Below are 14,341 nucleotides of genomic sequence, written 5' to 3' on the forward strand. Positions count from 1 at the left end.
TTCCCCCGGCGCTTCGTTTGCCCTGGGCCAAAGCGAGCCTTCACAATAGCTGAACGCTAACACTGCATACTCGTTCCACTTCCAGAACCGGGCTACGGCGAGGCAGTTCTCCGGGGGAAAACGGCCCTTCGCGAAGGGCAGATCTGCCGAGCTCCTTGCGCGAAAGCGAAAGCAAAGGACGCTTTTCTCCCTCTAACCGCTTTCGTCAGAGGAACGGGGGAAGTCACAGTGTTCTTTCTCTCCCTGAGATACACACAATCTGACGTTGCCTCTGAGCTCCGTTGCTGGCAAGGAACTGAAAGTGACATACATTGCTGTGGGGAAACACAGGGCTCTGCTAGGATTTCTGTAGGCAGTGTGTTTTCCCTGGGCCTCACTGTAGCAACACTATCTCGCCAGGGCAACACTGCATGGCACTTCCTCTGCCAGGAGAGAGTCGCTGCTTTGTAGTTTGTGCTGGGAAACCTTGCTTTGGCAAGTGCGAATTGACCGCATTCAGGCAGAAAGAAAAGAGAATAGCAAGAGGCCTTTTCTCCCCGGCTGCTCTGCCAAGCCCTTCCAGCTCAAACTATGTCGTTGCTCCTCTGGAAGGATCCCTGCACCGCGGCCTAGTTTTTCCGAAGAAGCCCTGCGTTTGCAAGAGTAAATGAGGAATTCGTGGCAGGAAAGAGGAAGGAAAGAAAGTTTCTCTCCCTCTGCCTGCTTTGCTCAGAGGACTGGATGAAGTCAGGGACTTCTCCCTTTCACTGAGAAACGTGCGGGCTGCTGTTGCCTGGGCGCTCTCTTCTTTGCAAAAGAGTCTGCAGTTCCACGCTTTGAACCGTGGAAAGGCGCCGGGCTCTGCTAAGATTTCCCCCGGCGCTTCGTTTGCCCTGGGCCAAAGCGAGCCTTCACAATAGCTGAACGCTAACACTGCATACTCGTTCCACTTCCAGAACCGGGCTACGGCGAGGCAGTTCTCCGGGGGAAAACGGCCCTTCGCGAAGGGCAGATCTGCCGAGCTCCTTGCGGGAAAGCGAAAGCAAAGGACGCTTTTCTCCCTCTAACCGCTTTCGTCAGAGGAACGGGGGAAGTCACAGTGTTCTTTCTCTCCCTGAGATACACACAATCTGACGTTGCCTCTGAGCTCCGTTGCTGGCAAGGAACTGAAAGTGACATACATTGCTGTGGGGCAACACAGGGCTCTGCTAGGATTTCTGTAGGCAGTGTGTTTTCCCTGGGCCTCACTGTAGCAACACTATCTCGCCAGGGCAACACTGCATGGCACTTCCTCTGCCAGGAGAGAGTCGCTGCTTTGTAGTTTGTGCTGGGAAACCTTGCTTTGGCAAGTGCGAATTGACCGCATTCAGGCAGAAAGAAAAGAGAATAGCAAGAGGCCTTTTCTCCCCGGCTGCTCTGCCAAGCCCTTCCAGCTCAAACTATGTCGTTGCTCCTCTGGAAGGATCCCTGCACCGCGGCCTAGTTTTTCCGAAGAAGCCCTGCGTTTGCAAGAGCAAATGAGGAATTCGTGGCAGGAAAGAGGAAGGAAAGAAAGTTTCTCTCCCTCTGCCTGCTTTGCTCAGAGGACTGGATGAAGTCAGGGACTTCTCCCTTTCACTGAGAAACGTGCGGGCTGCTGTTGCCTGGGCGCTCTCTTCTTTGCAAAAGAGTCTGCAGTTCCACGCTTTGAACCGTGGAAAGGCGCCGGGCTCTGCTAAGATTTCCCCCGGCGCTTCGTTTGCCCTGGGCCAAAGCGAGCCTTCACAATAGCTGAACGCTAACACTGCATACTCGTTCCACTTCCAGAACCGGGCTACGGCGAGGCAGTTCTCCGGGGGAAAACGGCCCTTCGCGAAGGGCAGATCTGCCGAGCTCCTTGCGGGAAAGCGAAAGCAAAGGACGCTTTTCTCCCTCTAACCGCTTTCGTCAGAGGAACGGGGGAAGTCACAGTGTTCTTTCTCTCCCTGAGATACACACAATCTGACGTTGCCTCTGAGCTCCGTTGCTGGCAAGGAACTGAAAGTGACATACATTGCTGTGGGGAAACACAGGGCTCTGCTAGGATTTCTGTAGGCAGTGTGTTTTCCCTGGGCCTCACTGTAGCAACACTATCTCGCCAGGGCAACACTGCATGGCACTTCCTCTGCCAGGAGAGAGTAGCTGCTTTGTAGTTTGTGCTGGGAAACCTTGCTTTGGCAAGTGCGAATTGACCGCATTCAGGCAGAAAGAAAAGAGAATAGCAAGAGGCCTTTTCTCCCCGGCTGCTCTGCCAAGCCCTTCCAGCTCAAACTATGTCGTTGCTCCTCTGGAAGGATCCCTGCACCGCGGCCTAGTTTTTCCGAAGAAGCCCTGCGTTTGCAAGAGTAAATGAGGAATTCGTGGCAGGAAAGAGGAAGGAAAGAAAGTTTCTCTCCCTCTGCCTGCTTTGCTCAGAGGACTGGATGAAGTCAGGGACTTCTCCCTTTCACTGAGAAACGTGCGGGCTGCTGTTGCCTGGGCGCTCTCTTCTTTGCAAAAGAGTCTGCAGTTCCACGCTTTGAACCGTGGAAAGGCGCCGGGCTCTGCTAAGATTTCCCCCGGCGCTTCGTTTGCCCTGGGCCAAAGCGAGCCTTCACAATAGCTGAACGCTAACACTGCATACTCGTTCCACTTCCAGAACCGGGCTACGGCGAGGCAGTTCTCCGGGGGAAAACGGCCCTTCGCGAAGGGCAGATCTGCCGAGCTCCTTGCGGGAAAGCGAAAGCAAAGGACGCTTTTCTCCCTCTAACCGCTTTCGTCAGAGGAACGGGGGAAGTCACAGTGTTCTTTCTCTCCCTGAGATACACACAATCTGACGTTGCCTCTGAGCTCCGTTGCTGGCAAGGAACTGAAAGTGACATACATTGCTGTGGGGCAACACAGGGCTCTGCTAGGATTTCTGTAGGCAGTGTGTTTTCCCTGGGCCTCACTGTAGCAACACTATCTCGCCAGGGCAACACTGCATGGCACTTCCTCTGCCAGGAGAGAGTCGCTGCTTTGTAGTTTGTGCTGGGAAACCTTGCTTTGGCAAGTGCGAATTGACCGCATTCAGGCAGAAAGAAAAGAGAATAGCAAGAGGCCTTTTCTCCCCGGCTGCTCTGCCAAGCCCTTCCAGCTCAAACTATGTCGTTGCTCCTCTGGAAGGATCCCTGCACCGCGGCCTAGTTTTTCCGAAGAAGCCCTGCGTTTGCAAGAGTAAATGAGGAATTCGTGGCAGGAAAGAGGAAGGAAAGAAAGTTTCTCTCCCTCTGCCTGCTTTGCTCAGAGGACTGGATGAAGTCAGGGACTTCTCCCTTTCACTGAGAAACGTGCGGGCTGCTGTTGCCTGGGCGCTCTCTTCTTTGCAAAAGAGTCTGCAGTTCCACGCTTTGAACCGTGGAAAGGCGCCGGGCTCTGCTAAGATTTCCCCCGGCGCTTCGTTTGCCCTGGGCCAAAGCGAGCCTTCACAATAGCTGAACGCTAACACTGCATACTCGTTCCACTTCCAGAACCGGGCTACGGCGAGGCAGTTCTCCGGGGGAAAACGGCCCTTCGCGAAGGGCAGATCTGCCGAGCTCCTTGCGGGAAAGCGAAAGCAAAGGACGCTTTTCTCCCTCTAACCGCTTTCGTCAGAGGAATGGGGGAAGTCACAGTGTTCTTTCTCTCCCTGAGATACACACAATCTGACGTTGCCTCTGAGCTCCGTTGCTGGCAAGGAACTGAAAGTGACATACATTGCTGTGGGGCAACACAGGGCTCTGCTAGGATTTCTGTAGGCAGTGTGTTTTCCCTGGGCCTCACTGTAGCAACACTATCTCGCCAGGGCAACACTGCATGGCACTTCCTCTGCCAGGAGAGAGTAGCTGCTTTGTAGTTTGTGCTGGGAAACCTTGCTTTAGCAAGTGCGAATTGACCGCATTCAGGCAGAAAGAAAAGAGAATAGCAAGAGGCCTTTTCTCCCCGGCTGCTCTGCCAAGCCCTTCCAGCTCAAACTATGTCGTTGCTCCTCTGGAAGGATCCCTGCACCGCGGCCTAGTTTTTCCGAAGAAGCCCTGCGTTTGCAAGAGCAAATGAGGAATTCGTGGCAGGAAAGAGGAAGGAAAGAAAGTTTCTCTCCCTCTGCCTGCTTTGCTCAGAGGACTGGATGAAGTCAGGGACTTCTCCCTTTCACTGAGAAACGTGCGGGCTGCTGTTGCCTGGGCGCTCTCTTCTTTGCAAAAGAGTCTGCAGTTCCACGCTTTGAACCGTGGAAAGGCGCCAGGCTCTGCTAAGATTTCCCCCGGCGCTTCGTTTGCCCTGGGCCAAAGCGAGCCTTCACAATAGCTGAACGCTAACACTGCATACTCGTTCCACTTCCAGAACCGGGCTACGGCGAGGCAGTTCTCCGGGGGAAAACGGCCCTTCGCGAAGGGCAGATCTGCCGAGCTCCTTGCGGGAAAGCGAAAGCAAAGGACGCTTTTCTCCCTCTAACCGCTTTCGTCAGAGGAACGGGGGAAGTCACAGTGTTCTTTCTCTCCCTGAGATACACACAATCTGACGTTGCCTCTGAGCTCCGTTGCTGGCAAGGAACTGAAAGTGACATACATTGCTGTGGGGCAACACAGGGCTCTGCTAGGATTTCTGTAGGCAGTGTGTTTTCCCTGGGCCTCACTGTAGCAACACTATCTCGCCAGGGCAACACTGCATGGCACTTCCTCTGCCAGGAGAGAGTAGCTGCTTTGTAGTTTGTGCTGGGAAACCTTGCTTTAGCAAGTGCGAATTGACCGCATTCAGGCAGAAAGAAAAGAGAATAGCAAGAGGCCTTTTCTCCCCGGCTGCTCTGCCAAGCCCTTCCAGCTCAAACTATGTCGTTGCTCCTCTGGAAGGATCCCTGCACCGCGGCCTAGTTTTTCCGAAGAAGCCCTGCGTTTGCAAGAGCAAATGAGGAATTCGTGGCAGGAAAGAGGAAGGAAAGAAAGTTTCTCTCCCTCTGCCTGCTTTGCTCAGAGGACTGGATGAAGTCAGGGACTTCTCCCTTTCACTGAGAAACGTGCGGGCTGCTGTTGCCTGGGCGCTCTCTTCTTTGCAAAAGAGTCTGCAGTTCCACGCTTTGAACCGTGGAAAGGCGCCGGGCTCTGCTAAGATTTCCCCCGGCGCTTCGTTTGCCCTGGGCCAAAGCGAGCCTTCACAATAGCTGAACCCTAACACTGCATACTCGTTCCACTTCCAGAACCGGGCTACGGCGAGGCAGTTCTCCGGGGGAAAACGGCCCTTCGCGAAGGGCAGATCTGCCGAGCTCATTGCGCGAAAGCGAAAGCAAAGGACGCTTTTCTCCCTCTAACCGCTTTCGTCAGAGCAACGGGGGAAGTCACAGTGTTCTTTCTCTCCCTGAGATACACACATTCTGACGCTGCCCCTGAGCTCCGTTGCTGGCAAGGAACTGAAAGTGACATACATTCCTGTGGGGAAACTCAGGGCTCTGCTAGGATTTCTGTAGGCAGTGTGTTTTCCCTGGGCCTCACTGTAGCAACACTATCTCGCCAGGGCAACACTGCATGGCACTTCCTCTGCCAGGAGGGAGCTGCTGCTTTGTAGTTTGTGCTGGGAAACCTTGCTTTGGCAAGTGCGAATTGACCGCATTCAGGCAGAAAGAAAAGAGAATAGCAAGAGGCCTTTTCTCCCCGGCTGCTCTGCCAAGCCCTTCCAGCTCAAACTATGTCGTTGCTCCTCTGGAAGGATCCCTGCACCGCGGCGTAGTTTTTCCGAAGAAGCCCTGCGTTTGCAAGAGCAAATGAGGAATTCGTGGCAGGAAAGAGGAAGGAAAGAAAGTTTCTCTCCCTCTGCCTGCTTTGCTCAGAGGACTGGATGAAGTCAGGGACTTCTCCCTTTCACTGAGAAACGTGCGGGCTGCTGTTGCCTGGGCGCTCTCTTCTTTGCAAAAGAGTCTGCAGTTCCACGCTTTGAACCGTGGAAAGGCGCCGGGCTCTGCTAAGATTTCCCCCGGCGCTTCGTTTGCCCTGGGCCAAAGCGAGCCTTCACAATAGCTGAACGCTAACACTGCATACTCGTTCCACTTCCAGAACCGGGCTACGGCGAGGCAGTTCTCCGGGGGAAAACGGCCCTTCGCGAAGGGCAGATCTGCCGAGCTCCTTGCGGGAAAGCGAAAGCAAAGGACGCTTTTCTCCCTCTAACCGCTTTCGTCAGAGGAACGGGGGAAGTCACAGTGTTCTTTCTCTCCCTGAGATACACACATTCTGACGCTGCCCCTGAGCTCCGTTGCTGGCAAGGAACTGAAAGTGACATACATTCCTGTGGGGAAACTCAGGGCTCTGCTAGGATTTCTGTAGGCAGTGTGTTTTCCCTGGGCCTCACTGTAGCAACACTATCTCGCCAGGGCAACACTGCATGGCACTTCCTCTGCCAGGAGGGAGCTGCTGCTTTGTAGTTTGTGCTGGGAAACCTTGCTTTGGCAAGTGCGAATTGACCGCATTCAGGCAGAAAGAAAAGAGAATAGCAAGAGGCCTTTTCTCCCCGGCTGCTCTGCCAAGCCCTTCCAGCTCAAACTATGTCGTTGCTCCTCTGGAAGGATCCCTGCACCGCGGCCTAGTTTTTCCGAAGAAGCCCTGCGTTTGCAAGAGCAAATGAGGAATTCGTGGCAGGAAAGAGGAAGGAAAGAAAGTTTCTCTCCCTCTGCCTGCTTTGCTCAGAGGACTGGATGAAGTCAGGGACTTCTCCCTTTCACTGAGAAACGTGCGGGCTGCTGTTGCCTGGGCGCTCTCTTCTTTGCAAAAGAGTCTGCAGTTCCACGCTTTGAACCGTGGAAAGGCGCCGGGCTCTGCTAAGATTTCCCCCGGCGCTTCGTTTGCCCTGGGCCAAAGCGAGCCTTCACAATAGCTGAACGCTAACACTGCATACTCGTTCCACTTCCAGAACCGGGCTACGGCGAGGCAGTTCTCCGGGGGAAAACGGCCCTTCGCGAAGGGCAGATCTGCCGAGCTCCTTGCGGGAAAGCGAAAGCAAAGGACGCTTTTCTCCCTCTAACCGCTTTCGTCAGAGGAACGGGGGAAGTCACAGTGTTCTTTCTCTCCCTGAGATACACACAATCTGACGTTGCCTCTGAGCTCCGTTGCTGGCAAGGAACTGAAAGTGACATACATTGCTGTGGGGAAACACAGGGCTCTGCTAGGATTTCTGTAGGCAGTGTGTTTTCCCTGGGCCTCACTGTAGCAACACTATCTCGCCAGGGCAACACTGCATGGCACTTCCTCTGCCAGGAGAGAGCTGCTGCTTTGTAGTTTGTGCTGGGAAACCTTGCTTTGGCAAGTGCGAATTGACCGCATTCAGGCAGAAAGAAAAGAGAATAGCAAGAGGCCTTTTCTCCCCGGCTGCTCTGCCAAGCCCTTCCAGCTCAAACTATGTCGTTGCTCCTCTGGAAGGATCCCTGCACCGCGGCCTAGTTTTTCCGAAGAAGCCCTGCGTTTGCAAGAGCAAATGAGGAATTCGTGGCAGGAAAGAGGAAGGAAAGAAAGTTTCTCTCCCTCTGCCTGCTTTGCTCAGAGGACTGGATGAAGTCAGGGACTTCTCCCTTTCACTGAGAAACGTGCGGGCTGCTGTTGCCTGGGCGCTCTCTTCTTTGCAAAAGAGTCTGCAGTTCCACGCTTTGAACCGTGGAAAGGCGCCGGGCTCTGCTAAGATTTCCCCCGGCGCTTCGTTTGCCCTGGGCCAAAGCGAGCCTTCACAATAGCTGAACGCTAACACTGCATACTCGTTCCACTTCCAGAACCGGGCTACGGCGAGGCAGTTCTCCGGGGGAAAACGGCCCTTCGCGAAGGGCAGATCTGCCGAGCTCCTTGCGGGAAAGCGAAAGCAAAGGACGCTTTTCTCCCTCTAACCGCTTTCGTCAGAGGAATGGGGGAAGTCACAGTGTTCTTTCTCTCCCTGAGATACACACAATCTGACGTTGCCTCTGAGCTCCGTTGCTGGCAAGGAACTGAAAGTGACATACATTGCTGTGGGGCAACACAGGGCTCTGCTAGGATTTCTGTAGGCAGTGTGTTTTCCCTGGGCCTCACTGTAGCAACACTATCTCGCCAGGGCAACACTGCATGGCACTTCCTCTGCCAGGAGGGAGCTGCTGCTTTGTAGTTTGTGCTGGGAAACCTTGCTTTGGCAAGTGCGAATTGACCGCATTCAGGCAGAAAGAAAAGAGAATAGCAAGAGGCCTTTTCTCCCCGGCTGCTCTGCCAAGCCCTTCCAGCTCAAACTATGTCGTTGCTCCTCTGGAAGGATCCCTGCACCGCGGCCTAGTTTTTCCGAAGAAGCCCTGCGTTTGCAAGAGCAAATGAGGAATTCGTGGCAGGAAAGAGGAAGGAAAGAAAGTTTCTCTCCCTCTGCCTGCTTTGCTCAGAGGACTGGATGAAGTCAGGGACTTCTCCCTTTCACTGAGAAACGTGCGGGCTGCTGTTGCCTGGGCGCTCTCTTCTTTGCAAAAGAGTCTGCAGTTCCACGCTTTGAACCGTGGAAAGGCGCCGGGCTCTGCTAAGATTTCCCCCGGCGCTTCGTTTGCCCTGGGCCAAAGCGAGCCTTCACAATAGCTGAACGCTAACACTGCATACTCGTTCCACTTCCAGAACCGGGCTACGGCGAGGCAGTTCTCCGGGGGAAAACGGCCCTTCGCGAAGGGCAGATCTGCCGAGCTCCTTGCGGGAAAGCGAAAGCAAAGGACGCTTTTCTCCCTCTAACCGCTTTCGTCAGAGGAACGGGGGAAGTCACAGTGTTCTTTCTCTCCCTGAGATACACACAATCTGACGTTGCCTCTGAGCTCCGTTGCTGGCAAGGAACTGAAAGTGACATACATTGCTGTGGGGAAACACAGGGCTCTGCTAGGATTTCTGTAGGCAGTGTGTTTTCCCTGGGCCTCACTGTAGCAACACTATCTCGCCAGGGCAACACTGCATGGCACTTCCTCTGCCAGGAGAGAGCTGCTGCTTTGTAGTTTGTGCTGGGAAACCTTGCTTTGGCAAGTGCGAATTGACCGCATTCAGGCAGAAAGAAAAGAGAATAGCAAGAGGCCTTTTCTCCCCGGCTGCTCTGCCAAGCCCTTCCAGCTCAAACTATGTCGTTGCTCCTCTGGAAGGATCCCTGCACCGCGGCCTAGTTTTTCCGAAGAAGCCCTGCGTTTGCAAGAGCAAATGAGGAATTCGTGGCAGGAAAGAGGAAGGAAAGAAAGTTTCTCTCCCTCTGCCTGCTTTGCTCAGAGGACTGGATGAAGTCAGGGACTTCTCCCTTTCACTGAGAAACGTGCGGGCTGCTGTTGCCTGGGCGCTCTCTTCTTTGCAAAAGAGTCTGCAGTTCCACGCTTTGAACCGTGGAAAGGCGCCGGGCTCTGCTAAGATTTCCCCCGGCGCTTCGTTTGCCCTGGGCCAAAGCGAGCCTTCACAATAGCTGAACGCTAACACTGCATACTCGTTCCACTTCCAGAACCGGGCTACGGCGAGGCAGTTCTCCGGGGGAAAACGGCCCTTCGCGAAGGGCAGATCTGCCGAGCTCCTTGCGGGAAAGCGAAAGCAAAGGACGCTTTTCTCCCTCTAACCGCTTTCGTCAGAGGAATGGGGGAAGTCACAGTGTTCTTTCTCTCCCTGAGATACACACAATCTGACGTTGCCTCTGAGCTCCGTTGCTGGCAAGGAACTGAAAGTGACATACATTGCTGTGGGGCAACACAGGGCTCTGCTAGGATTTCTGTAGGCAGTGTGTTTTCCCTGGGCCTCACTGTAGCAACACTATCTCGCCAGGGCAACACTGCATGGCACTTCCTCTGCCAGGAGAGAGTAGCTGCTTTGTAGTTTGTGCTGGGAAACCTTGCTTTAGCAAGTGCGAATTGACCGCATTCAGGCAGAAAGAAAAGAGAATAGCAAGAGGCCTTTTCTCCCCGGCTGCTCTGCCAAGCCCTTCCAGCTCAAACTATGTCGTTGCTCCTCTGGAAGGATCCCTGCACCGCGGCGTAGTTTTTCCGAAGAAGCCCTGCGTTTGCAAGAGCAAATGAGGAATTCGTGGCAGGAAAGAGGAAGGAAAGAAAGTTTCTCTCCCTCTGCCTGCTTTGCTCAGAGGACTGGATGAAGTCAGGGACTTCTCCCTTTCACTGAGAAACGTGCGGGCTGCTGTTGCCTGGGCGCTCTCTTCTTTGCAAAAGAGTCTGCAGTTCCACGCTTTGAACCGTGGAAAGGCGCCGGGCTCTGCTAAGATTTCCCCCGGCGCTTCGTTTGCCCTGGGCCAAAGCGAGCCTTCACAATAGCTGAACGCTAACACTGCATACTCGTTCCACTTCCAGAACCGGGCTACGGCGAGGCAGTTCTCCGGGGGAAAACGGCCCTTCGCGAAGGGCAGATCTGCCGAGCTCCTTGCGGGAAAGCGAAAGCAAAGGACGCTTTTCTCCCTCTAACCGCTTTCGTCAGAGGAACGGGGGAAGTCACAGTGTTCTTTCTCTCCCTGAGATACACACAATCTGACGTTGCCTCTGAGCTCCGTTGCTGGCAAGGAACTGAAAGTGACATACATTGCTGTGGGGCAACACAGGGCTCTGCTAGGATTTCTGTAGGCAGTGTGTTTTCCCTGGGCCTCACTGTAGCAACACTATCTCGCCAGGGCAACACTGCATGGCACTTCCTCTGCCAGGAGAGAGTAGCTGCTTTGTAGTTTGTGCTGGGAAACCTTGCTTTAGCAAGTGCGAATTGACCGCATTCAGGCAGAAAGAAAAGAGAATAGCAAGAGGCCTTTTCTCCCCGGCTGCTCTGCCAAGCCCTTCCAGCTCAAACTATGTCGTTGCTCCTCTGGAAGGATCCCTGCACCGCGGCCTAGTTTTTCCGAAGAAGCCCTGCGTTTGCAAGAGCAAATGAGGAATTCGTGGCAGGAAAGAGGAAGGAAAGAAAGTTTCTCTCCCTCTGCCTGCTTTGCTCAGAGGACTGGATGAAGTCAGGGACTTCTCCCTTTCACTGAGAAACGTGCGGGCTGCTGTTGCCTGGGCGCTCTCTTCTTTGCAAAAGAGTCTGCAGTTCCACGCTTTGAACCGTGGAAAGGCGCCGGGCTCTGCTAAGATTTCCCCCGGCGCTTCGTTTGCCCTGGGCCAAAGCGAGCCTTCACAATAGCTGAACCCTAACACTGCATACTCGTTCCACTTCCAGAACCGGGCTACGGCGAGGCAGTTCTCCGGGGGAAAACGGCCCTTCGCGAAGGGCAGATCTGCCGAGCTCCTTGCGGGAAAGCGAAAGCAAAGGACGCTTTTCTCCCTCTAACCGCTTTCGTCAGAGGAACGGGGGAAGTCACAGTGTTCTTTCTCTCCCTGAGATACACACAATCTGACGTTGCCTCTGAGCTCCGTTGCTGGCAAGGAACTGAAAGTGACATACATTGCTGTGGGGAAACACAGGGCTCTGCTAGGATTTCTGTAGGCAGTGTGTTTTCCCTGGGCCTCACTGTAGCAACACTATCTCGCCAGGGCAACACTGCATGGCACTTCCTCTGCCAGGAGAGAGTCGCTGCTTTGTAGTTTGTGCTGGGAAACCTTGCTTTGGCAAGTGCGAATTGACCGCATTCAGGCAGAAAGAAAAGAGAATAGCAAGAGGCCTTTTCTCCCCGGCTGCTCTGCCAAGCCCTTCCAGCTCAAACTATGTCGTTGCTCCTCTGGAAGGATCCCTGCACCGCGGCCTAGTTTTTCCGAAGAAGCCCTGCGTTTGCAAGAGCAAATGAGGAATTCGTGGCAGGAAAGAGGAAGGAAAGAAAGTTTCTCTCCCTCTGCCTGCTTTGCTCAGAGGACTGGATGAAGTCAGGGACTTCTCCCTTTCACTGAGAAACGTGCGGGCTGCTGTTGCCTGGGCGCTCTCTTCTTTGCAAAAGAGTCTGCAGTTCCACGCTTTGAACCGTGGAAAGGCGCCGGGCTCTGCTAAGATTTCCCCCGGCGCTTCGTTTGCCCTGGGCCAAAGCGAGCCTTCACAATAGCTGAACGCTAACACTGCATACTCGTTCCACTTCCAGAACCGGGCTACGGCGAGGCAGTTCTCCGGGGGAAAACGGCCCTTCGCGAAGGGCAGATCTGCCGAGCTCCTTGCGGGAAAGCGAAAGCAAAGGACGCTTTTCTCCCTCTAACCGCTTTCGTCAGAGGAATGGGGGAAGTCACAGTGTTCTTTCTCTCCCTGAGATACACACAATCTGACGTTGCCTCTGAGCTCCTTTGCTGGCAAGGAACTGAAAGTGACATACATTGCTGTGGGGCAACACAGGGCTCTGCTAGGATTTCTGTAGGCAGTGTGTTTTCCCTGGGCCTCACTGTAGCAACACTATCTCGCCAGGGCAACACTGCATGGCACTTCCTCTGCCAGGAGAGAGTAGCTGCTTTGTAGTTTGTGCTGGGAAACCTTGCTTTAGCAAGTGCGAATTGACCGCATTCAGGCAGAAAGAAAAGAGAATAGCAAGAGGCCTTTTCTCCCCGGCTGCTCTGCCAAGCCCTTCCAGCTCAAACTATGTCGTTGCTCCTCTGGAAGGATCCCTGCACCGCGGCCTAGTTTTTCCGAAGAAGCCCTGCGTTTGCAAGAGCAAATGAGGAATTCGTGGCAGGAAAGAGGAAGGAAAGAAAGTTTCTCTCCCTCTGCCTGCTTTGCTCAGAGGACTGGATGAAGTCAGGGACTTCTCCCTTTCACTGAGAAACGTGCGGGCTGCTGTTGCCTGGGCGCTCTCTTCTTTGCAAAAGAGTCTGCAGTTCCACGCTTTGAACCGTGGAAAGGCGCCGGGCTCTGCTAAGATTTCCCCCGGCGCTTCGTTTGCCCTGGGCCAAAGCGAGCCTTCACAATAGCTGAACCCTAACACTGCATACTCGTTCCACTTCCAGAACCGGGCTACGGCGAGGCAGTTCTCCGGGGGAAAACGGCCCTTCGCGAAGGGCAGATCTGCCGAGCTCCTTGCGGGAAAGCGAAAGCAAAGGACGCTTTTCTCCCTCTAACCGCTTTCGTCAGAGGAACGGGGGAAGTCACAGTGTTCTTTCTCTCCCTGAGATACACACAATCTGACGTTGCCTCTGAGCTCCGTTGCTGGCAAGGAACTGAAAGTGACATACATTGCTGTGGGGCAACACAGGGCTCTGCTAGGATTTCTGTAGGCAGTGTGTTTTCCCTGGGCCTCACTGTAGCAACACTATCTCGCCAGGGCAACACTGCATGGCACTTCCTCTGCCAGGAGAGAGTCGCTGCTTTGTAGTTTGTGCTGGGAAACCTTGCTTTGGCAAGTGCGAATTGACCGCATTCAGGCAGAAAGAAAAGAGAATAGCAAGAGGCCTTTTCTCCCCGGCTGCTCTGCCAAGCCCTTCCAGCTCAAACTATGTCGTTGCTCCTCTGGAAGGATCCCTGCACCGCGGCCTAGTTTTTCCGAAGAAGCCCTGCGTTTGCAAGAGCAAATGAGGAATTCGTGGCAGGAAAGAGGAAGGAAAGAAAGTTTCTCTCCCTCTGCCTGCTTTGCTCAGAGGACTGGATGAAGTCAGGGACTTCTCCCTTTCACTGAGAAACGTGCGGGCTGCTGTTGCCTGGGCGCTCTCTTCTTTGCAAAAGAGTCTGCAGTTCCACGCTTTGAACCGTGGAAAGGCGCCGGGCTCTGCTAAGATTTCCCCCGGCGCTTCGTTTGCCCTGGGCCAAAGCGAGCCTTCACAATAGCTGAACGCTAACACTGCATACTCGTTCCACTTCCAGAACCGGGCTACGGCGAGGCAGTTCTCCGGGGGAAAACGGCCCTTCGCGAAGGGCAGATCTGCCGAGCTCCTTGCGGGAAAGCGAAAGCAAAGGACGCTTTTCTCCCTCTAACCGCTTTCGTCAGAGGAACGGGGGAAGTCACAGTGTTCTTTCTCTCCCTGAGATACACACAATCTGACGTTGCCTCTGAGCTCCGTTGCTGGCAAGGAACTGAAAGTGACATACATTCCTGTGGGGAAACTCAGGGCTCTGCTAGGATTTCTCTAGGCAGTGTGTTTTCCCTGGGCCTCACTGTAGCAACACTATCTCGCCAGGGCAACACTGCATGGCACTTCCTCTGCCAGGAGGGAGCTGCTGCTTTGTAGTTTGTGCTGGGAAACCTTGCTTTGGCAAGTGCGAATTGACCGCATTCAGGCAGAAAGAAAAGAGAATAGCAAGAGGCCTTTTCTCCCCGGCTGCTCTGCCAAGCCCTTCCAGCTCAAACTATGTCGTTGCTCCTCTGGAAGGATCCCTGCACCGCGGCCTAGTTTTTCCGAAGAAGCCCTGCGTTTGCAAGAGCAAATGAGGAATTCGTGGCAGGAAAGAGGAAGGAAAGAAAGTTTGTCTCCCTCTGCCTGCTTTGCTCAGAGGACTGGATGAAGTCAGGGACTTCTCCC

The sequence above is a fragment of the Elephas maximus genome, chromosome 13 (genome assembly GCF_024166365.1).
Source record: "Elephas maximus indicus isolate mEleMax1 chromosome 13, mEleMax1 primary haplotype, whole genome shotgun sequence".
Lineage (NCBI taxonomy): Eukaryota > Metazoa > Chordata > Mammalia > Proboscidea > Elephantidae > Elephas > Elephas maximus.